General features: G+C 44.0%; 1 pseudogene; it reads left to right on the forward strand.

Annotated features, from left to right (window-relative positions):
* Positions 1-20003, forward strand: part of LOC103274249 — a 33458-nt pseudogene extending 13455 nt beyond the window's left edge.
* The last annotated feature ends 4281 nt before the right edge of the window (positions 20004-24284 follow it).

The following is a 24284-nucleotide window of genomic DNA, read 5'->3' on the forward strand; positions in this document are numbered from 1 at the left end:
AAAAAAAAAAAAAAAAGCTCTCAGACTGTGACCAGCACAGGGCCAACCCGCATCTCATGCTCTGAGGTGAGTTGGAGGAACGTGGGTCTGGCCTGCAGGGACTCAGGTCCTGTCCAAGCTTTGCCACTCACTGGTTTCAAGACGTTGTGCCAGTGCCTCTCCAGGTCTTCATCTCCCCTCCTTTTTTCTTTTTTTTGAGTTGGAGTCTCACTCCGTTGCCCAGATTGGAGTGCAGTGGCCGCTCTTGGCCACTGCAGCCTCGACCTGCTGGGCTCCGGCGATCCTTCCGCCTCAGCCTTCCGAGTAGCCGGAATTACAGGCGGGCACTACCACACCCGGCTGATTTTTGATTTATTGTAGAGATGAGGTCTCACCAAGTTGCCCAGGCGGGTCTCGAACCCACGGTCTCAGGCAATCCACTCACCTCAGCCTCCCAAAGGCATGGGATTACAGGCTGAGCCACCGAGCCAGCTTCCTCTCTTTCAAGCGGGGATTATACAACCTCCCCATTGTTCCCCAAAAACGTAATGTGAAAGAGCTTTGAAAGCTACGAAGACCCATATAGGTTCAAATTATTATGGTCACTTTATTTTACTCTTAAGAAGTTATTCTTCTGGAGAGTTAATTAGCACAGGTGACATATTTCCAATGTGTGTATTATATAAGGGCTTGTATTGTTTTAGTTAGTATTTTATTTGCATATTTACTTCTTCTTTTTTTTTTTTGAGTTGGTGACTCACTCCTTCCCCCAGGCTGGAGTGCAGTGGCACGCTTCTAGCCACTGCAGCCTCGACCTCCTGGGCTCAGGAGATCCTTCGGCCTCAGCCTTCCAAGTAGCCAGAACTACAGGTGCGCGACACCATGCCCAGCTAATTTTTTGATTTATTGTAGAGACGAGGTCTCACCATGTTGCCTAGGCTGGTCTCAAACCTATGGACTCAGGCAGTCCTCTCACTTTGCCTCTCAAAGTGCTGGGATTATAGGCTTGAGCCACCATGCCCGGCCGCATATTTACTTCTTATCTTAATCATCTTGAAAGTGTGTCTTCCACCTCCGTCTTTGTCCAATTCTCTCTGATATTTTCTGATCAACTGGAGATTTCTTTTTTCTTTTTTTTTTTTTTGAGTCTGAGTCTCACTCTGTCACCCAGGCTGGAGCAAAGTGGCATGATCACGGCTCACTGCAGCCTCCAAATTCTGGGCTTAGGTGATCCTTATACCTCACCCTCTTGAGTAGCTGGGACTACAGGTGCATGCCAGCACACCTGGCTAACTTTATTTTCTATTTGTTTGTTTGTTTGTTTATAGAGATGATGTCTTGATATGTTGCCCAGGCTGGTCAACTGGAAATTTCTAAGTAATACTTATAGATCTATGTTTTAGCCAAAGACTCATTGGTGTGCAGATAAAACAGGAAGTCTATTTAAATAGCCAGGGTAGCTGTGCTATAAAACAGACTGTAGAGACCACTGAATGATGCAGACCCAGCGAGATCCCTAAGTTCTGATCTAACCCAGCACACCAAACACCTTCTTCTCTGGGTGTGGGGGCCACGTGGAGTGAGTCTGCGCCTTCGACTTGCCACATATATCAGACCCATTTGCCCCAGTCTATGAGGCTGAATCTGCTGGATTTTCTGTTTGGAAATATTTGATCAAAGTCTGTCCATTTACCTTTCCCTCAAACTCCTCTCACATTGACCATCCACATGATGTTAAGCTACAGAGCCCGAGTGTTTGTCCCGAATTCCCACCCCTTCCTATGGGGTTTGCGGTGCTGTCGGAATCCCTGATGAGGGTTGCGAGAAGAACTACATGTGCCCCCAGCCCTGCTCAGCTCCTCACACTGGAAGCTAGATGTTTGCTATCCATATTTCCAAATTCGTGAGATTTTATTCACTTGCTGATTAGAGCCCTGGAAGGTGGGGAGGAAAGGAAGCCTCCAGAGATATCAGGAAAAACAAATTATGAAATTGAGTGTCACTGGATGCGGTGGCTCATGCCTGTAATCCCAGAACTTTGGGAGGTGGAGGCGAGAGGATTGCCTAGGTCAGGGGTTCGAGACCAGCCTGAGCAACATGGCGAGACTTCATGTCTACAATAAATCAAAAAACTAGCCAGGTGTGGTGGTGCGCACCTGTAATTCCAGCTACTTGGAAGGCTGAGGCGGAAGGATCATCTGAGCCGCGCAGGTTGAGGCTGCAGTGGCCGTGAGCGTGCCACCGCACACCAGTCTGGGTGACAGAGTGAGACTCCAACTCAAAAAAAAGGGTGGGGGGAGCGGAAACATGGCTGCTCATCCTATTTCGGCGATGCGGCGTGGCCCCCAGCCCCCAGATATGAGTTGGGAGAGGTTCAGGGGAGTGTGGCAGGTGGGGCACAGGGGGCACTCTTGGGGAGCAATCTGTCTGAAGAATGCTGGAAAAAAATACAGTTCCTCCCCCCACCCCGCCAAAAAAGAAAAGAAATTGAGTGTCATCTGCTGCTCTGCCCATCCATGGAGAATGTCCACTGGCCCTTCCTCAGCACCCCTGCCTTGTCTCTGAATTCCACCCGCACAGGCGTTGTTAGTGTTGCCGTGCCAAAGAGAAAGCCTTCCTTGAACGAGTGCTCAGAATTGTAGCCAGGGGTCTCCAGGAGGGACCAGCAGGGGCCAGGTCTTCAAGGGCCGGCATGTGGAGCAGTTACGAGTTCTGGGCCGAGCTGCCTGGGTTCGAGTCCGTTTCCAAGGCTTTCTGATGGTGGGTGAATCGTCCAACTGCTCAGGTTCGAGGTCTTTGAGTGTGTAGAATGAGATTCTGCACAAAATTAGAGCTCAGTGGTCTAAGTTGTTATTATAACGGCTTAGGAGCATGGTTTATGATGATGAAGGGGGCTGTGGTTCTGGCCTTTTGAAGTGCTTTTCTTGGCAGGATGCAGATGAATGAGTTTGGGAAACAGAAGGGAAGAGGTCCAAGAGTGGCCTTAGCCGTGGCTCAGCTGGAAAATAACTGTTTGTTAACATGGCAGCTCCTTGCCTCTGGACATATTTGCTCCAGCTTGAAACTGTGAGAACTGCCCTTCCTTTAGTGAGTGGCTCACAGAGCTCTGAAGCCCAGGCCTCTGGGGAATGGTTCTCTGCAGAGACAACGGTAACCTACCACATTTCTTCCTCTCTTCCGTAGACCACAGAAGATGAGCCTTCTGAAAAGGACGCCCTGCAACCTGGCCGCGACATGATGGCCACGGGCTATGCGTTGTATGTAGTGCAACCCTGCTGGCTCTCTCCCACGGGGCAAGGGGTGGATCTCTTCATGCTCGACCCGGTAGGTACAGAATATGATGGCCTCTGTGCTCGGGGAGCCCATGGGCCTCTGTGCTTTAATGCTAGTCCTCTGGGATAATCGCCTGGTCACTTCTAATACTTGTGTCCAAAAATTGAGAGCCTAGGTTTGCGGAATCAGCGTCATCGTCAGAAAACGCGGAGAACCTCTGTCCAAGTGAGGGGGGGACAGTCCCATAGAGTCAGTTGTATCAACTCAAGCCCTGTCCTGGCGGAGTTTATTTTCCAAATATGCATTCTGCCTCTTTGGTTTATGGGAGCCGCATGATTTAAGAATCCCAATGCTGCTACTTTCCAGACAGAAGCATGGAGTCTTCAGAGCAGCCAATACCAGTACCAGCCAATAAAATGCTCTGTGACTTTCACTTATGAATGCTGAATGCTTTTGCCATTTTCCTTGTGAGATCGTTGCCAAGTATAGTCAGATTTGTGAAAACTTGGATAAAGTTGACCAGAGATCGTTTCAAAGTCTCCTGTATTCACTTGGATGAAGGTTCAGTGTTTCAACTTAATTCATATCTGCATGTTTATTGAGCTTCTTCTATGTTCCAAGGTACCATTCCAGGCAGGGAGATACAGCACCAATCAAACAAACATGCCAGCCCTGTGGAGTTTACATGTTAGTGCACGTGTGTGTGAAGGGGGGAGCTAGAACATTTCAAGTCCGAATAGAATTTATGGTACAGAAAGCTAGGAACTTTCCAAATGGAGTCTTTCTACAAATAAACCCATGAGACCAAGACACATTGCATCAAGACACACTTTCTTGATACATTCATTTGCAAATGAGAGTTATTGTTTCTTTTTTGTTGAGTCAGGGTCTCACTGTGTTGCCCAGGCTGGAGTGCAGTGGCATGGTCACAGCTCACCACAGCCTCAACCACTTGAGCTCAGGCTATCCTTTAGCCTCAGCTTCCTAAGTAGCTGGGACTACAGGTGCACGCCTGGCTAATCTTTTTATTTTTTTGAGGAGACGATGTCTTGCTATGTTGCTCAGGCTGGTCTCCAGTTCCTGTGCTCAGGCGATCTTCCTGCCTAGGCTACCCAAAGTGCCGGGATTACAGGCATGAACCACCACACCCCTCAGAGAGAGCTATTGTTTTTGAGTGCAAGGATATGATTCCTGATAATGAGAGACCGTCTAATCAAAGTGTATGAGAGTCCATATTGATAGTCAGTGACTGTTGGTTGTCCACAATCAAAGGAACATATTTTCCAGATTGTGGTAAGTCTTTGCCACCATCTCTACCTCACAATAGGAAACAATGTTCCAGGAGCCTGAGATTCCCACCCTCAGACCCAGGGGTAGATAAACAAGGTCTCTGCATCCTGCATGGCTGCAGAATGGTCTCCTCTGTTTAGGTGGGCTAGTGAATACCATTGCTTAAATGACCATTTTTATCTGTCATGTACTTTGCTGATAAGCAAGAGGGAAGATGATCCCGGCTCAGTTAATTTAAAGGAATTACTGCATTGGTGGGAAAGCTGAGGACCCTGGCGAGAAATGGCCACTTCAAGATGCTAGAACCACAGCCCCCTTCACCATCACAAGCTGTGCTCCTAAGCCATTCTCATAACAACTAATAACAACTCAGTGAGGAAGCTGTCATCACTCATGTTAGACAGAAGAGAGGGGTGTTTAGGTATTTTCGTAGTTGTTGAATATCATTGACAATGTCTTGTTTTAGACACGGGCAGCATGACCTTGCCTCTTCACATTTCTGTTCTAGAGGACCAGGAGCAGGAAGCACAGGAATGGTCTTGTAGCATGGCCAGTCTGGTGTAGACACCACCCTTGATCGTGTCTTTTGCTCAGGTTTCAGATGCCAGGGAGAAGTTTCTAATTTTCAAGCTAAGTCACATGTATGACCTTGGTCTATAAGAGGCCCAGATATGAGTCTTCCTAGACTGGCATCCAACGAGAAGAGTAAGTCCTTCAAAGGAAGTTAGGGTGCTTTTTAGAAACAGAACTCAATGCTGGACTGCTCCAAAGCAACACATGTTCACAGTGAGTTATTAAAGCTCATGAGACAAAGCCATGAAGAGCATACCTATAATAAAAAGAAGTTGGGATGAGTAGGCAAGCGGGATGCCCTCCAGAGGAACTGAGGTGTTGTGCTAAAAGTGAGTTGGGATGAGCTCATTATAACACTGAGGTCTTTGTTTGATGATTCTATGGAGGATTTGAGGAAGAGAGGGTCTGTTTTGGACTGGAGTTGTCTGGAGGTGGGTGCAATTCATGATTAGATATCTTAATAATTTTTATCTAGGAGGCAGGAAGAGTAAAATGAGGGTAGAGATTCAGTGGTAAAGAAGTTATTATCACTCATGTTAGACAGAAGAGAGGAATGCTTAGTTATTTTTGTAGTTGTAGAGTATCATTGGCAATATCTTGCTTCAGATATGGACAGCATGGCCTTCCCTCTTCATGGTCTGGAAATATCTTTAATGTTCCTTGAGAACCTTCTGGACTAGCTTCCAGCTGTAAACTGTCATCTGGGGGAGTTTTTCACCTTCTCAAAATTTTTGACACTCAGCAAAGTGGATCTGGTTTCCAGACCCTGATTTTCCTCCTAGTGACTGAGAGAGACAATGGCATTTAAGGTGATTTCTGCAGGTAGCTGATAACACCCTTAGAACTAAGAAATAGATAGGAATAACCAGAATTAGACAAAAAGGTATCTGAGGAATGTCCTGTACATATTGACCATGGTGGTTACAGGAAGACTGGGCACAATTTTACTAATAAGTCTGAGAATGTCTGTAGATTGTACCAACTTTTTTCTTATGCCAAGTGGACAGTTTCTGAGTGAGAGGATCTCTTCTTTTCCCCAGATAAGAATGATTGGCATACCAGGAACTTTTATTGGCATTCCGGATTGAATCACTATGATAAGCAAAACAAATGGACCACAAATTAAGGATCAAAATGCATCCCTTTTACATGATGTAGCTTATTCCTGTCATTGTTAATGACCAAAATCTTTCGGAAAACATTACACTGGGAATTAGAACTTGGGAGATAAATATAATCAGGTTCCTTTTAAATGAAGAGCTTCAATGACAGTAGAAGGTATAAAGGAAAAGAAAAAAGGCCATGGCCCTCTTCCCTTTGATTTTTTAAAAAAATCTCTTGTTATCTTACTTCTTGAGCTTCCAGTGTGGGCTCTATATTCTCGCTGTTCTTTCTACCAGTCATGAAGATACCATAGGGCAAACAAGATCACAACAAAGTCCTGGGTTCTACCAGCAGGTCCCCATCTTCTAATGTTCCTTGACTGCTGTGGAGTATTCTGTTGACTTCTGTTTACTGGTGTCTCTCTACTTCCCAGTGTCTCTCTTCATCTTTCTAGGCTCTTGGTGAATTTGTCCTAGTGGAAAAAGATGTCAAGATTAGGAAGAAAGGGAAGATTTACAGCCTCAATGAGGGCTATGCCAAGTATTTTGATGCTGCCACCACTGATTATGTGCAGAAAAAGAAACTCGCTGAGGTAAGTGAAGAAACCCATACCAGTAGCAGGGAGAATGCTGTCTCCATGGGGTCCTGTTTCCGGTGATGGCTTCAGAGGCCTTGCTGAAAGAGGTTGGTGCCATTGGTTATGGCTCTGGGCCGTATGAGGATGGTGGACTTATAAGCAATCAGTATCTTTTATAGTGAAAATTTGTCTTCTAAAGATAATACTTACTTTTACATTTGAGTTTTTCCAAAAGGAATTGCTTATAAAGAAGATAGGGTTCACATTGTCAAAATTCAGAGGCTCAGGCTGGAAGCTCTCTTAAATCATTTGTTTGCTGTTTGCTAAGCTCCAACCTAGAAATTCAGTCACTCAGTTACATTTTCTTTTAGAGGAAATAATTATATAAGGGGACCTCAAAAGTTTGCAGAAAAATGGAATTAAAAGATAAAAATAAGATGCCAGATGTAGTTGTTCACACCTGTAATCCCAGCACGTTGGGAGGCTGAGTTAGAGGATTGTTTGAGCCTAGGCGTTCAAGACTAGCCTAGGCAACATAGCAAGACCTCATCTCTACAAAAAGTTCCAGGTGTGGTGGTACGTGCCTAAGTCCCAGCTAATTGGGAGGCTTAGGAGGAAGAATTGCCTGAGCCCAGGAGCTAAAGGCTGTGGTGAGCTGTGACCAGACCTCTGCACTCCAGCCTGGACAACAGAATGAGATTGCCTCCCCCTAAAAAAAGATAAAAATAAGGAATACAAACTTAATTTCTCAATAAAAGCTCCACCAAATTCAAGAGACGTTTGTAAGTGATGATACCGTCATTTAGTCCATCTCTAAATAACTGAGTGACCTGGGAATTTAACCATGTCAAGGCAGCCTTTTTTCATTATTCACTTAGAAAAAATGGGTGCCCTTTAAGATTTAAAAAATTTTTATTTTAAAGATGTGTGGTACAGTTCAAGTTTAGGTATACAAGTGGTCATCGTGCAGGTAAAGTTTGGGCTTCCCTTTGGTCCCTACTTTGACTGGTTTGAGATCAGGTGCCCTTATGATGTTGTGTCTCCTGCCCCCACCCCACCCTGGCAGTATCCTGTTACTGCCACTCCCTTTCTTTCTGTTTTTCTTTGAGTTGGAGTCTCACTCTGTAGCCCAGATTGGAGTGCAGCTCCTGGGCTCCGGCCATCCTTCCGCCTCAGTCTTCCGAGTAGCCGGAATTACAGGCGTGTGCTACCATACCCGGCTAATTTTTTGATTTATTGTAGAGATGAGGTCTCACCAAGTTGCCCAGGCGGGTCTCAAACCTGCGGGCTCAGGCCATCCACTCACCTCAGCCTCCCAAAGGTACGGGATGACAGGCTGAGCCACTGAGCCCTGCTGCCACTCCCTTTCTTATAGTATTAGGGTCAATGTTCAGGGTCGGCTTATGAGTGTGAACATGTGGTACTCTGTTCTCTGTTTCTGTGACAGATCACTGAGTATGATAGACTAAATCCATTCAAGTTGCTGCGAAGTCCAAATGTTTGTCCTTCTTTATGGCTGCATAATATTCCATTGTATATATGTACCACATTAATTTTAACCAGTCCAGTTTCTATGGGCAGCATGGTTAGTTCCATGTTTTCGCTATTGTGAACAGTGCTGCAAGAAACATGTGTGTGCAGGCATCTTTTTTGTAGAATGATTTGAGTCCCTCTGGGTATGTTCCCAATAGGGGGATTGCTGGATCATATGGAAGGTCAATGTCTAGTTCATTTAGAAATCACCACACTGTTTTCCAAAAAGGTTGCATTAGTTTGCATTTCCACTAGCAGTGTAGAAGTGTTCTTTTTTCTCCCTTGAAGATTTTTCTAAGATCAGGAAACAAAAAGAAGTCAGAAGGAGCCAAATCAGGATGGTGAGGTGGATGCCTAATGATTTTCCATTAAAACTCTGGCAAAATTGACCTTGTTTGATGAGTGGAATGAACAAGAGTGCTGATGTGGCTGAGAACTCTCTGTAAACTTTGGCTAACTTTCCTAGAACACTCTCACAACGAGCAGATGTGGGTCAAGGATGTTTCTCCCTGATGAAAAAACAAATTGCTGTGATTAGTCAATACCAAATTGTATCCTACACATTCAGAGGCTCTTGCTTTCCTCCTCAGCTACCCCCATTCATAGCTACCCATCCATCCATCCATCCATCCATTCATCCACCCACCCACCCATCCATCCTGATTTGACTCCTTCTGACTTCTTTTTGTTTTCCTGTCTATCCATTCATTGTCCATCCATCCATATTTTTAAAAACACATTTCTCAGAGCTTTTCTTTCCAGAGAAAAGGTAGGTTGAAGAGTAGTAACACCTGTCTTTATTATGTGGAGTCATTCTGGGTCTAAAAAGTCCAGGAGCTTAGGAATATGAGTTCTGTCCATATTTCCTGGGAGTCTACTCTTGTCTTTTGAAAGATCCTTTCCTCATTTTAAATGTTTTAGTTTTATAACAACGTTTTTCCCACATATAAAAATTGTGGGTGTTCATGTATAAAACGTGGAAGGCAACAAAAAAATATAAAGAAAATATATTTTCTTTACACAAAAACCATGCATAAGACCCTTCACCCTTAGAAACCCCACTGTGAACATCTTGATGCGTTTCTCTAGAGTTTTGTTTTCTCTGCAAATGGGCTTATGTAGTTAACAAATGTAATTCAGTTGTGAACACCGTTTTGAAGCCTGCTTTTCTATTTACTCATTTATTTCACAAGTTCTTCCTGGTCATTAACAATCCATCAAAAGAACATCACTGTGCTATAATTTATTTAATCTTCCTCAGATTGTTCCACATTTGGGCCGTGTCCAGCTTTTCACTATATAAATCATGCTACTGTGAGCTGTGTGCTTTGTCTTTGCATATCTGGAAATTCCCTTAGAAGGCATTGCTAGAAGTAGGATTCCTGGCAAAGTAGAATCCTGGAACCTCATTTTAGACTTCACTGTTAAGTCAGCCCAAGGTATTTCATCTTGGAGCTGATAAAATATTAAGTAGCTAAAATAGGAAAAGGACTTGGTGATTTTTGCCTATAAGGTGGTTTCATGACATGCAACTGAAGGACAAATAATCTAATAATGTTGTAATTATGGGCTGATGTTTTAAGGTGATAATAAAAATAGCTCACATTTATTGGGTGAGTAATATACGTGAAGCCCTGTTTTAAGTGCTTTACACGTATTAACTCCTTTAATCTCATGATGCCTCTTGGAGGTCAGTGGGAACTATCGTCAGCACCATTTTACAGATGGGGAAGCTGTGGCACAGAGAGGTTAAATCACTTATCCAAGGTAAGTGGCTGAGCCAGGACCAACCCCAAGCATTCTGACTGCCAGCCCCTTCCCTGGACACTCTGGGACCCTGCTTGGAAACAATCAAGCGGGGAAGAGCGTCTTCACCTCCACACGCCATGCCACCAGGGTGCATTGCTTGAGGCAGCCTCACCTGGAGGGAGATGGCGCCTCCCTGCTCATCGCCAAGTTCCTGCCCTCCTGCACCCAGGCTCTTCTTCCCCCTTGGCGAGCCCTGCGCCTGCCTGGGTGTGGGCAGGGCAGAAGCCCAGCTGCAGAGCCACCAGTTCTGTGTCTGGAAGGGAGGAGGACAGACCCCAGGCTGTTCTCAGGAAGCTGCTTCCTCGGACTGGAGGGTGGAGGGAGGAAATGAATGAAAAAACGCGGCTTCACGGGTTTGGTGTTTTACTTTCAATTTTGTTTTTCACCGTTTTTAGAGTAGGAGACTTGCCTAATTAGAAGTAGCATTTTCTTACATTTTTTAAAAAACCAATTCCCTCTGTTGGTGCCATGCCAGATGTGAGCTATAAAGCAGGAGTTCCTAGAGGCAAGGGGACTGAATTCTAAAGCAGATGACTAATCATTTTTAAGAATTTCTTACTATTTATTTTATTTTATTTTTTTGAGTCGGAGTCTCACTCTGTCGCCCACTCTGGAGTGCAGTGGCTGCTCCCGGCCACCGCAGCCTCGACCTGCTGGGCTCCGGCGATCCTTCCGCCTCAGCCTTCCGAGTAGCTACAGGCGCGTGCTACCACGCCGGGCTAATTTTCGATTTGTTGTAGACATCAGGTCTTGTCAAGTTGCCCAGGCGGGTCTCGAACCCGCGGGCTCAGGCCATCCACTCACCTCGGCCTCCCAAAGTGCTGGGATTACAGGCTGAGCCACCGAGCCCGGCCTCTTATTTATTTTTAAATTTTATTTTTAAATTAACATATTATAATTGTACACGTTATAATTGTGCATGTATAGGTATATATAGAGATAGTGATGTTTTGATGTATAAGGTCTAGGTATCAGATTGCTATAATTAGCATATCCATCATCTCAAACATGTATCATTTCTCTGCTGGCAGCACTCAACATCCTCCTTCCAGCTATGTGAAACTCTACAGTCGATTATTTTTAACTATAGTCATTCTACAGGGGTTTAGATACTAGACCTTATTCCTTCAACCCAGATGTAATTTTTGGATCCTTTATTTAAAAATTTCTCGCTGTTCCCTTCTTTTCCCTACCATTCTCAGCTTCTACTATCCTTTGTTCTATTTTTTACATCCATGAAATAAATATTTTTTAACTTCTATATTTGAGTGAGAGCGTTTGGTGTTTGTGTTCCAGAGTTGTTTCACTTAACATAATGTCCTCCAATCCCATCCGTGTTGTCACAAATGACAGAACTTCATTCTTTTTTAATGGCTAAATAGTATACATATATGTACGCACACACACACTTGTGTGTCTATATACCAAGTTTTTATTTTTCTGTTGTTGGACACAGGTTGATTCCATATCTTGGCTATTGTGAATAATGCTGCAATTAACGCGGAGGTGAAAATATTTCTGATATACTGATTTCCTTCCCTTTGGATAAATGCCTAGGAGTGGGATTGCTGGATCACATGGTAGTTCTATTTGTAGTTTTTTGTGGAACCTCCAAATTGTTCTCCAGAGTGGCTGTGCTGGTTTACATTCCCACCAACGGTGCATAAGGGTTCCCCTTCCTCTGAATCCTTGCCAGCATTTGCTATGTTTTGTCTTTTCAATAATCGCCACCCTAACTGAGGTGAGATGGTATCTCATGGTGGGTTTGATTGGAATTTCACTGATAATTAGTAATGTGGAGATTTTTTTCAAATATTTGTTAGCCGTTTGTATGTCTTCTTTTGAGAAATGTCTGTTCAGATAATTTTCACATTTAAAAATTAGATTGTGTGGTATTTTTTGCAGCTGAGATGGTTTGAGTTCCTTGTATATTTTGGTTCTTAATTCCCTGTCAGAGGAATGGTTTGTAAATATTTTCTCTCATTCTACAGGTTGTTTCTTCCCTCTGTTGATTGTTTTCTTTGCTGTGTAGAAGCTCTCTAGTTTGATATAATCCCATTTGTTTTTATTTGCTTTTTGTTGCTGGTGCTTTTGAGATCTTTTTCATAAATTCTTTTCTCAGACCGATGTTCTGAAGCATTTCCCCTGTGTTTTTTTCTAGTAGTCATAGTTTGGGGCCTTACATTTAGGTCTCTGATCCATTTTGAGTTGATTTTTGTATAGGGTAAGGGGTAGAGGTCTAGTTTTGTTCTTCTGCGTATGGATATCCAATTTTCCTAGTACCATTTATTGAAGAGACTATCTTTCCTGTTCTTGGCAGTTTTGTCAAAAATCAGTTGGCTATAGATATTGTTAATTACTTTCTGGGTTCTCTATTGTGTTCCATTGGTTTATGTGCCTGTTTTTGTGCCAATACCATGCTGCTTTGGTTACCACAGCTTTGTAGTATACTTTGAAGTTTGGTAGTGTGAAGCCTCCACATTTCCCCCCCTCTTAATTGCTTTTATATTAATGATCTTTTGTGGTTCCATACAAATTTTAAGATTTTTCTTCTGTTTCTGTGGAACATGTCATTGGTAATTTGATAGGCATTGCATTGGATCTGTAGATTGCTGCAGGTAGTAGAGTTATTTTAACAATATTAATTATTCTGATCCATGAGCATGAGATATCTTTCCTCTTCAATTTATTTCAACAGTATTTTGTACTTTTCCTTGTAGAGGTCTTTCATCTGCTTGGTTAAAATTGTTCCTAGGTATTTTATTTTTTTGTACCTATTATAAGTGAGATTATCTTCTTGCTTTATTTTTTTTTTACCTAGTTTACTGGTTGTGTATAGCAGTAGCACTGAATTTTGTATGTTGATTTTGTATCCTGCAATTTTATTTTATTTTATTATTTTTATTTTTTATTTTTTTTTGAGTTGGAGTCTCACTCGGTCGCCCAGACTGGAGTGCAGTGGCCACTCCCTGCCACCACAGCCTCGACCCGCTGGGCTCCGGCGATCCTTCCGCCTCAGCCTTCCGAGTAGCCGGAATTACAGGCGCGCGCTACCACGCCCAGCTAATTTTTTGATTTTATTGTAGAGATGAGGTCTCGTCAAGTTGCCCAGGCGGGTCTTCAACGCGTGGGCTCAGGCAATCCACTCACCTCGGCCTCCCAAAGCGCGGGATTACAGGCTGAGCCACCGAGCCCAGCTTGCAATTTTATTGAATTTGCTTATTAGTCCTTAGAGTTTTGGGGGTTAAATCTTGAGGTTTTTATTATAGAAGATCATGTACTCTGCAAACAGGGACAATTTGACTTCCTCCTTTCCTGTTTGTATGTTCTTTCTTTCTCTTTTGTATGCATTTCTTTCTCAGTATGCTACTGGAGAAGTACTGTGTTCTTTTGGAGTTGTAATGTTTTCTTGTTTTTTCATGCTTGACGGGCCTCTATGTTGGTTTCTGCACATCTGGTGGAATAGTTACCTCTTCCAATTTTATGAAGTAGGTTTTCTAGGTAAAGACTTATTTATTAAGACGGCTCTTGAGTAACTTTCCCATGCCAGGTGCTGGGCTAGATGTGGCTCTGGACAAGACAGTCACAGTTCTCATAGGGCTTACAACAGGATGAGTAAAATAAGAATGAGTTCAGTGAAGATTATGAAATAGAATTATAGAGTGCTTTAGAAGCACAAAACACCGGAGATTTTCTCTGACTCAGTGAGTTATAAAAGACCCTTTTTATTTTTATTTTTATTTTTTTAGCTGTGGTCTCTCACTCTCTCTCAAACTCCTGGAATCAAGCAATCCTTTTACTCAGCCTCTTGAGTAGCTGAGACTACAGGTGGATGCCACTACAACTGGCTGGTTTTTTTATTTTTGTAGAGATGAGGTCTTACTATGTTGCCCAGACTAGTTTAAACTCCTGGGTTTAAGCAATCATCCTGCCTCAGCCTGCCAAAGTATTGGGATTACAGGCATGTGCCATCACACCCAGCCAAAAGATCCCTTTTAAGTGAGAAATGAGTAGCCATTATCCAGTGAAGTCAGGAAGTGGGGATGGAAGGATGGAAGGAGAGGTCAAGGTGATAGAACGGCCTGTGCTAATGTCCAGACCTGCTCTATCCGGTGCCATAATCACTAGGCACTGATGTCTTTGAAATACGATGAGTATGGAAAACAAACACAGGATTTCAAAGACTTAGCATAAAAAATGTGAACTATGAAATAATGTTCTATATTGATTATATGTAAAAATAGTAATGTTTTAGATATATTGGGTTAGAAGAAATCTATTATTGAAATTTGTTTTACCTGCTTCTTTCTACTTGTTTAATGTGATTACATACCAGAAAGTTTATATTACATATGTGGCTCACAATATACTTCCACTGGACAGTGTTCTCTGGAGTTTGCTGTAAGCCTGGTATAGTCCAGGACCTGAGGTGACTACAGCATGGTTGCCATGTGGAGGGCCAAGGGTTTCATGGCAAGCAAGCACATGGATGCACGCAATGGCCACACCAAGCATGGCTCGTCCCTGGAGGGGCATGGGAAGTCATTGAAGAAATTTCAGTGGGGCGGCAATAAGAACAGATTTGCATTTTAAAGAACACTTGACCTTCTCACTTCCTCATTCCCTATGCCTGGGATGCTTTTCCTTAGCTCTTTTCAGAATTGGCTCATTGAACCACAACACCTTGAGAGGACATCAGTTTGCAACCTCTGGTGTTTTTGGTGTTCACTCCTTTATTTTATTTTTATTTTTTATTCTGGAAGAAACGCTCTTTTTTTTTAATTGAAAAGTTGTTTTTCTCTTTTTTTTATTTTAAAGATTTGGGGTACACCTTTTCACTCAGCCCTTAATCCATTACTTACTCTGGTTTGTGTTTAAGCCTTTAAAGTCTGGACAGTTGATTTTGCCAAAGTACTTATGTTGAACTACAATAACTGCAGTTCCTGTCCGACTTCCTTTTTTCTTTCTTTCTTGTCTAAGCTTGTCATTACGCATTACTGATACTGTGCTGAGTTAATCCAGACTTTTTTAGAGCACAAAACATTGGATGGCTGCCCTGAAGAATTTGCTCCCTCCCCTTGCACTGTCAGAGAGTTATTAGGTTAGACAAGAAACCATAGATGGGTCACTGTATGGGGGGAAAACAAGCCTGCCTCAGGGAGCAGTTTAATTGTATTGTCGCCTTACCTGTTATGCCTACTATAAGAAAAATGACCTTTGACTGACCTCTCTCTGAACAAATATTCTTTTCATTACCTGCGTGGCTAACAGAATCGAAGTTTACAGATAAGTTGTTTTATTTCTTTAAATGATTGCTAAAGCTGTTTAAAATGTTGTCCATGGCTAAACACTGCTTGCAACAAGTGCAAGCTGTCATTGTCAAGGCGGTCTTGTTCTCAGACAGTTACAAGTGCCGTGACCATAGTAATCCAAGCGAGAGCTTCCAGGAGCTGCCAAACAACCATTGTTCCTGTAGACTTCCTGTTTTCTTTCTTTTTCATTTGTTCTTTCTTTTTTTGGAAGGGGGGCGGTTAGCTGCTCTCTTAGGATTGCTATAGGTGAGGGAAACTGCCGGGGAGAGAGGGGCATACCTCATCAACAAAGGTACCTGCATAATCAACATTTGTATACCTAACCCTGAAGTGTACTCCACATCTTTATAATTAAAGAAAAGAAAAGAAAAGAAATAAAAGGTTGCTATAGGATGTTGTCACTTACATGAAGCAGTCCTGTGTTAATGAATTCAATCACAGGTTGAAGTTTGAGAGACTTGGAATGTTTTGAATTCCAGCAGGAGGAAGAAGAGGGTCAGGAGTGCAGAGGCTGCACCACCTGGACTTTGTGACCCCAGAACTGGTGCTGGCTAGTCCCCAAGCCCACTAGATCTTATCTCTTTCCTGTCTGCTTTCAGGACGACAGTGCTCCCTATGGGGCCAGGTACGTGGGTTCCGTGGTGGCTGACGTGCACCACACCCTGGTTTATGGAGGGATCTTCCTGTACCCAGCCAATCAGAAGAACCCTAAGGGCAAGGTAACGCTCCTCTGTCACTGGCTACTTATCTGGTCTGTGCACAGGTAGGGCTACCTTTCCCTGCACGCCCGCTGTTTGGCTACTGCAGGACTTGGTGGTGTGTCTGTTTATGGTGGGCAGGGAAGAGAAACAAGCTATCTATTCGGTGAGTGAGTCTTGGGGCTGTGGCAGAAGTTTGGAGAAGAAGGATGACATTGTTGTGACTGGTGATCTCCCTGGCCTCGGCATTCTCCGGCCTCACCCCTACCACTAGCTGTGAGCCAGCTATGTTCATCTCTCACTTTCCCTAGCCGCATCTAAATTTTAGCTTCAGCACCTGCTGTTTTGGGATTGTGGACTCCGTAGGGAGTCTAGCTAAACTTTACAGAAAAAAAATGCATGTGAACATACACCTTGCATACATGTTCAGAGGATCCGTAGATGCCCTGAGGGCCATTCAAGAATCCCTTAGAGAGTTCCCAAGCTCCAGAATAAGAACTTATGCTTAGAACTCATCCAGTATGTCAGGAATGGTAGCTCTGGAAAGTCTCACTTGCAACTTAATGACACAAAATGGAAAATATCCTTATTGTCAAGTAGGAATCTTACAATCCAAATCCATCTTTCTTGGATAGACCTCCCCTAGGAATGTGTCTGAATTGTAGATAATCACAGAAATCGTAGGTAAGCAGTCAAAATAAACCTCCACTTTTTCTGACACACTAACAACTAGCCACACATACGTGAGCCTCTCAGGGTGGCCCTGGAGATTTGAATGATTGGAATGTAGATTCAAACCCAACATAGTACATGAGAACCAGAGAGATCTTAATACACAGGTTGCTGTATCCGGCGTCTCTCTTCCTGTGACAGCGTGGCCTCCGGTGTCCCTCCTGTGGATGACCAGGGACGAAACTAGCCAACTGCAGCCTGCCCACGTGCACGGGGGCTTTGCTGCACCCTGCCAGGTCCCCACTACTTTCATAGCCAGAGGCCTAGGGTGAGGACATCTTACACTGTCTGTAAATGCCCCTTGGAGTCTTAATCTACTTTCTCCTGCATGCCTGGCTCTCCAACCTAGACCAAAGACATTTTGTTCCTCTCCTTGATATAATAATAGTTGTGAGGGTCTGGATAGAGTGTGGTGGGTGGGTGGTGGGAAAGAGGCGAGGGGAGGGGTGGAGAAAGGGGCACAGCCCCTCTGGGGCCGGCAAGCTGGAGGGGGGGCTGGCAACCCAGGGATCCAAGTAACGCAAAGAATTGCAACACGCCAAGAGGTAAAAAAAAGAAAAAGTTTATTTAAAAGTAAATTAGAGAGAGAAAGAGAAGGGAGAGAGAGAAGATTCACCTCCCCATGGTGGGAGAGGGGGCCAAAGCCAGGGAGCACTTGCGACAGCTGTACCTCAAAGAGCACATGGCAACACCGGAGTCTAGCGAGGCAATGGCCGCCGGCTGCTTGTGGTTGAGTCCTTTTAACCATTCCCCTAGATGGGGGAAGATTGTTAAGGTGACTGGGTGGTGGTCTGCTTCCACATCATCACAAAGGGCAAGGGCAGGTACTGATGTCAGGGGATGGACAGCAGGCAGATGGGTGGGTTAGTCACATGATTGCTGCCAAGATGGGTCACAAAGGGCTGATTAGGTTGATAGGGGGAGGATTCCTGCAAGAGACTTGTTAGACATTTGCAACTCACAAACTCAGACATTTGCAGCTCACAAACTCCTTGACCAAAGGTGATGGTATTATTACTTTTATGACTTTGGCTAGCTAAAGGGTGATCTTTGATCTTCGGCCTTGACAAGGAATCTGAAAGTTTACCAGACATCATTATGCTAAACCATGAATCGAAAGATTGGGCTGTGCTGGTCTTGCATCTGACTTGCCGAGGGAGAATGGGACAGGCTGCTGCTTGTCCTGCAGTAGAATGTCTGAATGCTTTCTAATGGTTATGCTGAGGCAAAGAGATTAAACTAAGAATAAGTTAAGTATCTTCTAGGTTTCTATAAGTACCACCCTTCAATAGTAAAATTAGCACAATATATAACTGTTCCTCAAAGTAGGTTAAACATACCTTCTAAATGGATTTGAAGAAAAGAACAGTAAGGCAAATGCTGCAAAGAGCAGGCTCAGACACCCTGCAAGCTGATAACAAAGAATGAATTGTTTTGGTCCATTACAAATTTTGCACCAATGGGGAGAAGAGAAGGAAGGCGGTGGAGAGTCAGGCATAGCGGCAGTGCCTCCAGCTAGCATGTCCCCCTGGATCTAACGTGATGGGGAGTGTGTGTCCAGTGTCGGGCAAGGAGGGAGGTCCTAACACAATCACAGACATAGACGCAACAAGGACATTTAGTTCGACTCCATTCGATTCAATTTACCGTGCATTTACGGAACACAAGGCAGGCTCCTGCTGGTTCCCACGTGCCTGTGGGCAGTTAGAAAAGGCCTTTCTTCTCTGAACAGCACAGACCTGTGTCCACAGACCTCTGGCAAGCAGGGCCCGGGCTGATATCAACCCTCACGCAGGACAGTGGCCCTGCTCATTCGCTTTCCTTGTGTTAGGCGCCAGCGGCCATGGAGACACCATAGTGACCAGCTAGAACAGATACCGGCCTAGAGAGAAAACCGGATGCGAAACAGTCTCAGTGTGATGACAGTTAGGAAGATGGAAGTGTGTCATGCCGCAGGATTTCACTTAGTCTGTGGGGACAGAACGCAAGACCATTTAGACATCAGCAAACCTTTTTTTTTTGAGTTGGAGTCTCACTCCGTCACCCAGGCTGGAGTACAGTAGCATGCTCATGTCATGGCCACCCCAGCATTGACCTGCTGGGTGCTGGCGATTCTTTCTGCCTCAGCCTTCCAAGTAGCTGGAACTACAGGCACGTACTGCCATGCCCAGCTCATTTTTGATTTATTGTAGAGACGAGGTTTTGCCAAGTTGCCCGGGCTGGTCTTGAACCTGTGGGCTCAGGCAATCCACTCTCCTCGGCCTCCCGAAGTGCTGGGATTCCAGGCTGAGCCACTGAGCCCGGCCCAGCAAACCATTTAGCGAGGTTGAGGCTGGACATGAGGAGTTCCTAGACATGACCCCAGCCACTGTGGTTATCCCCAGAAAGACCACCTGGCATGCTCAAGGTGACCTTACAGTCCCATCCAGGCTTGACTCCTTACCATCCTTGAGGTCTCACCTATAAAGGCTTCTAACTAGGCCTGCAGCATCAATTGCCTCATTGTTGAATTAGCAAGAAATGGGTACCTAGGTCTCAGATCTTCAAGTCAAGAGGCAGGACTCTCATAAGCACACAGGTCACAAGACCGGTAGCTTCAGGGCTCAGCCTCCTGACCAGAAGGGTCCCCAGAGACATATGTGTTGAGGACCACCAATGCATCAAGGCTGCCAATCTAAAACTCAGGGTCCACTCTCATGAGGCCACACTAACCAGACGGACAGAAGCTCAGGAGCTGAAACTCCTCCTGAACTTGAGGGGCTTGGTTCGGGATGTTTGGCCATTTGCAAGTTCACCCACCTTCCTCTCTGCTCTTCCACAGCTCCGGCTCCTGTATGAATGCAATCCTGTGGCTTATATCATTGAGCAGGCAGGAGGCTTGGCGACCACAGGCACCCAGCCCGTACTGGACGTGAAGCCTGAGGCTATACACCAACGCGTCCCCCTCATTCTGGGGTCCCCAGATGATGTGCAGGAGTTTCTCACCTGTGTGAAGAAAAACCAGGCGGGCAGCTAGTGAGATTGACCCCACAAGCCCTCTTCTCTTTGTCCCACACCTTGTACCTGGGTCCCTAAATGAACAATGAATGGAGATGGTGGTGATGAGAACCCAAAAGGCAAATCCGCCTAATCACCTGCGGAAGCCCAGCAGCACGCTGCTAATGACAGGTGGACAAGCCAGAGGCGATTCTGTGCGCAGTGTAAAGAGCTAAACATCAAAACCTACCTGTGAAAAGAGTGACTTCGATGTGTCTTCTGTCGTGAATAGCAGCAAGTTAAGTTGAAACTTGAAGTCCTTCAATCTAAGTATTCATAGGGCATAGATTAGTTAAGAATTTGTCTCGGCTTGAAATCTGAACCTAGTGTTTTCTGTTGTAGTGATTAATTCCCCCCTTATACTTGTGTGTGCGCCTGTGTGAAGATAGATAGCTGACGATTTCTTAGAAGAGTTTTCTTAGAATCAGGAATCTCATGCCTGTTCAATGCTGACATTTCTGATCCAGTTTCTTTTAGGAGTTCACACTTCGATGACCGATCACTGCTTGAATGGAAAACATCATCACCTACTGACAAGCCAGACACTAAATGGAGTCAATATTTAGAAAATTAATGATCTTTCTCAAAAAAAGAAAATTAATTACTTTTATCAACCTCTTAATCTTGGGGAAACATTTTAATCTATTCTAGGGCTTAACCAGAGTGCGCTGGTTAAATAACTCTTCATGTGCCCAGATTACGTCAAGTTGGGGAGGGGGGTTATGCGTCCAAAATCTCAGCTCGTTTTTAAGAATTGCTCTGAATGTCTGTATTCTGGAGGCCAAAAGAAGGCCTTACTGAAGTAGTGACAAATCACATCCAGAAGCATTTAAAACAAAGATGCACCAGGAAAACGGCTCAGCCCAGAAATTCAAGGGTGATTCAACATGAGAAAATCCGTTACAACAACTCATTAGCTTAAAAGGAAGGGCAGTGCTGTGGGGGTGAGGCTGGGAGAAGCCAAAGGAGGAAGCAAAGCTCTCCCGTGGTGGCTTAGTTTGCACAAGCCACAGGCATATTTTAACCTGGGTATCATTCCATGCTCAACACTTTCCTCAGTCTCCCATGACTTGGCAGCTGTGATTGAAGCAGTGAAATTTTAATACATCATCAAAAAGGTTTCATCCTCCTAAAAAAGGAACAAAGATGTTCTTTTCCAGGAAGAATTTGGATTCCATCCAATGGTCTCTTAATGCTCTCTTCAACACTTCATCTAAAATACATATCCCAAAGATTCAAACTGAAATCTTCACTTTGAAATAGCTTATTTTGAAACCTTGTTTTCATGAGTTTGCTACATGTAGGCTCAAGAGCACACACACAGGAGGAGAAGGTCTTGCTGGAAGCAGAGCTGAGGGGAGGCACCTTCAATTTGGCCTCAGTCTTTTGGTGAATGTGGTTATTAGGTTACATTCCCAGTGGGCCTCCAGAAGTTAGGTCAGACCCCCTGGGAGTGTGGGTGTCTGGTGTGCGATCTGGTGTGAAAGATGCAAAGAACTGCACAGAAGTTAGATTAGAAAATATAGTTTATTTAAAAAGTAAGAGAGAGAGAGGCTGGGTACGGTGGCTCAAGCCTGTAATCCCAGCACTTTGGGAGGCCAAGGTGAGAGGATTGCCTGAGCCCAGGGGTTCGAGACTAGCCTGGGCAACTTAGTGAGACCTGGTCTCTACAAGTAAAAAAAAAAAAAAAAAAATTAGCCAGGCATGGTGGCACATACCTGTAGTTCCAGCTATTTGGAAGGCTGAAGCGGGAGGATCACCCAATCCCAGCAGGTCGAGGCTGTGGTGGTCGTGAGTGTGCCACTGCACTCCAGCTTCAGTGACAGAGTGGGAGTCCAACTCAAAAAAAATATATATATAGTAGTTTGGGTTTGGGGGCTCAGCCTGTAATCCCAGCACTTTGGGATGCCAAGGCGAGTGGATTGCCTGAGCCCTAGGATTCGAGACCAGCCTGGGCAACCTGGCAAGACCTCATCTCTACAATAAATAAAAAATGAGCTGGGCATGGTAGCCCTTCTGCCCTTTCCTCCTAAATAGCAAACTTTTTTAATTTTAATTTTTGTAGAGATAGGGTGTTGCTATGTTGTTCAGGCTAGTCTTGAACTCCTGGCCTCTAGTGATCCTCTGCTTTGGCCTCCCCAGAGTGCTTGGATTATAGGTGTGAGCCACCACACTTGGCCTAATAGGTGCTTTTTAAAAAGAAGAGAATAAGACAAGCTGTTCCAAATCGTGGGAAAGAATGACTAGTGTTGGGACAGTTAGCAATTCATTTGGGAAAATAAATAAAGCTTGACCCCACAACATATTCCAGGTGCATTATAGAATTAAGTGCAAAAAACTATAAATCTGTCACAAAAGATAGAAGAGAATATATTTATGACCTTAAATGAAATCAAAAATTATAAAGCAAAAGATAAAGGGGGAACCCCCCCAAAACCCAGAATTTATTAATAAAAAATTGTATATTTATTCTTACACATATAAACTTCAGTCACCTTCAAAGGACTCTTCGTTTGATGCCATCCATCTATCAAGTCGCTTTTTCTGCTGCTCAAAACAGTTTTTGCAATCATCAGTTTTGATGCTTTTTAGTGCTTCTGCTGGTTTTTGTTTCACCTCTTCTACATTGGCGAACGTTTCCCTTTGAGGGCTTTTTTCATCTAGGGAAACAAAAAAGTCGCTTGGGGTGAGATCAGGGGAATAGGGAGGGTGGGGCACAGGGGTCGGGCCAGTTTTGGTAAAAAACCGCTGAACGCTCAGCACAGCGTGTGCAAGTGTGCTCATAAATCACCCATCGTGAAATGGGCAAACACACTGAAAGATTCTCCAACAACAAAAAAACTCATTGAAGTGGAACCAGCCTCTCACAACAATGCTAGTTGTTACACGGATGCTGGTGGGTTCCTAGAATAAATTACCTAGCAGGGGAAACCTGTACTGAAAGGAACCTGTCCTCCGAAAAATAATTTCATGTGTTTTCTTGGGTCCCCTCTCATATAAAGAAGATGTGACTACATCAAAATCAAAACAACACACCAAAAAGCAAAAAGACCATTGAAAGCTGAGGAGAAAATATTTGCAACATATGACAATAGATAAATAGCAACAATCATACGGTACTAAAAAGAAAGCACACACACAGGTTCCCTTCAGTTTCAGGTTCCCTTCAGTTGTGGGAGCTTTTCGATCCTCTCAATAAATCCTGCTTTAAAAAAGAAAGAGATAAACTTTTCATAGAGAAATCAAAGATATTAGACTGCCAAAATTTATTTAGAAAATGCATCTGGCACAACTTACCATTTTCCTGGAAGTAAAGAATGTTGGTCTCCTTCTCCCTACATAGCCCCAAGACAAATGGATAAAATGTTTTAATTGTAAAACAAAAGTAGGCTAGCTCGGTGGCTCAGCCTGTAATCCCAGCACTTTGGGAGGCCGAGGCGAGTGGATTGCTTGAGCCGGCGGATTCGAGGCCAGCCTGGGCTACTTGGTGAGACCTCGTCTCTACAATAAATCAAAAATTAGCCGGGTGTGGTGGCGCGTGCCTGTAGTTCTGACTACTTGGAAGACTGAGGTGGAAGGATCATCGGAGCCCAGCAGGTCAAGGCTGCGGTGGCTGGGAATATGCCCCTGCAGTCCAGTCTGGGTGACAGGATGAGACTCCAACTCAAATAAATAAGTAAATAAATAAATAAACAAAAGTCACTGTGTATCTTGAGTGGGAATTAGGAAAAACTTAATTTTCTTTTCTTTTCTTTCTTTATTTAATAATCAATATTGTTTTATTATGATGTTGTGGGGTACAGTCAAGGGTTAGATATACAAATACGTTTCATTCAGGCACCCTATTGATTAGAGGTACTTCCCCATCCCCAGACAGATATTTGCTCGTTAATCCCATCTCCCTCCCCCGCCATAGTTTCCCACTACCGTCAGTCATTTTCTTATAGTATTAGATTGGATGTTCAAGGTCCATTATATGAGTGAAAACATATGATACTCGGACCTTTGTTTTTGTGAGAGGTCACTCAGTATTGTAGACTCTAGTTCCATCCAGGTTGCTGCAAAATTCATGATTTTGCTCTTTTTTATGACTGCGTAGTATTCCATCGTGTATATGTACCACATTTTTCTAATCCAGTCCTCTTTTGATGGGCAGCATGGTTGCTTCCAGGTTCTTGCTATTGTGAACAATGCTGCGATAAACATACGTGTGCAGGTGTCTTTTTTGTAGGAAAAACTTAATTTTAAATAAACTTGGAACAATGAAAACCTCTTAAACCATGATAGAAATCCCCAGGAGTTTTCACAGAAAACATACCCTGTTGACAACCTAAAAATTTATAAAAAAATTTTTCTGGCAAATCAATA

Source organism: Carlito syrichta, unplaced genomic scaffold (genome assembly GCF_000164805.1).
Source record: "Carlito syrichta isolate Samal-C Ts95f unplaced genomic scaffold, Tarsius_syrichta-2.0.1 Scaffold314669, whole genome shotgun sequence".
Taxonomy (NCBI): Eukaryota; Metazoa; Chordata; class Mammalia; order Primates; family Tarsiidae; genus Carlito; species Carlito syrichta.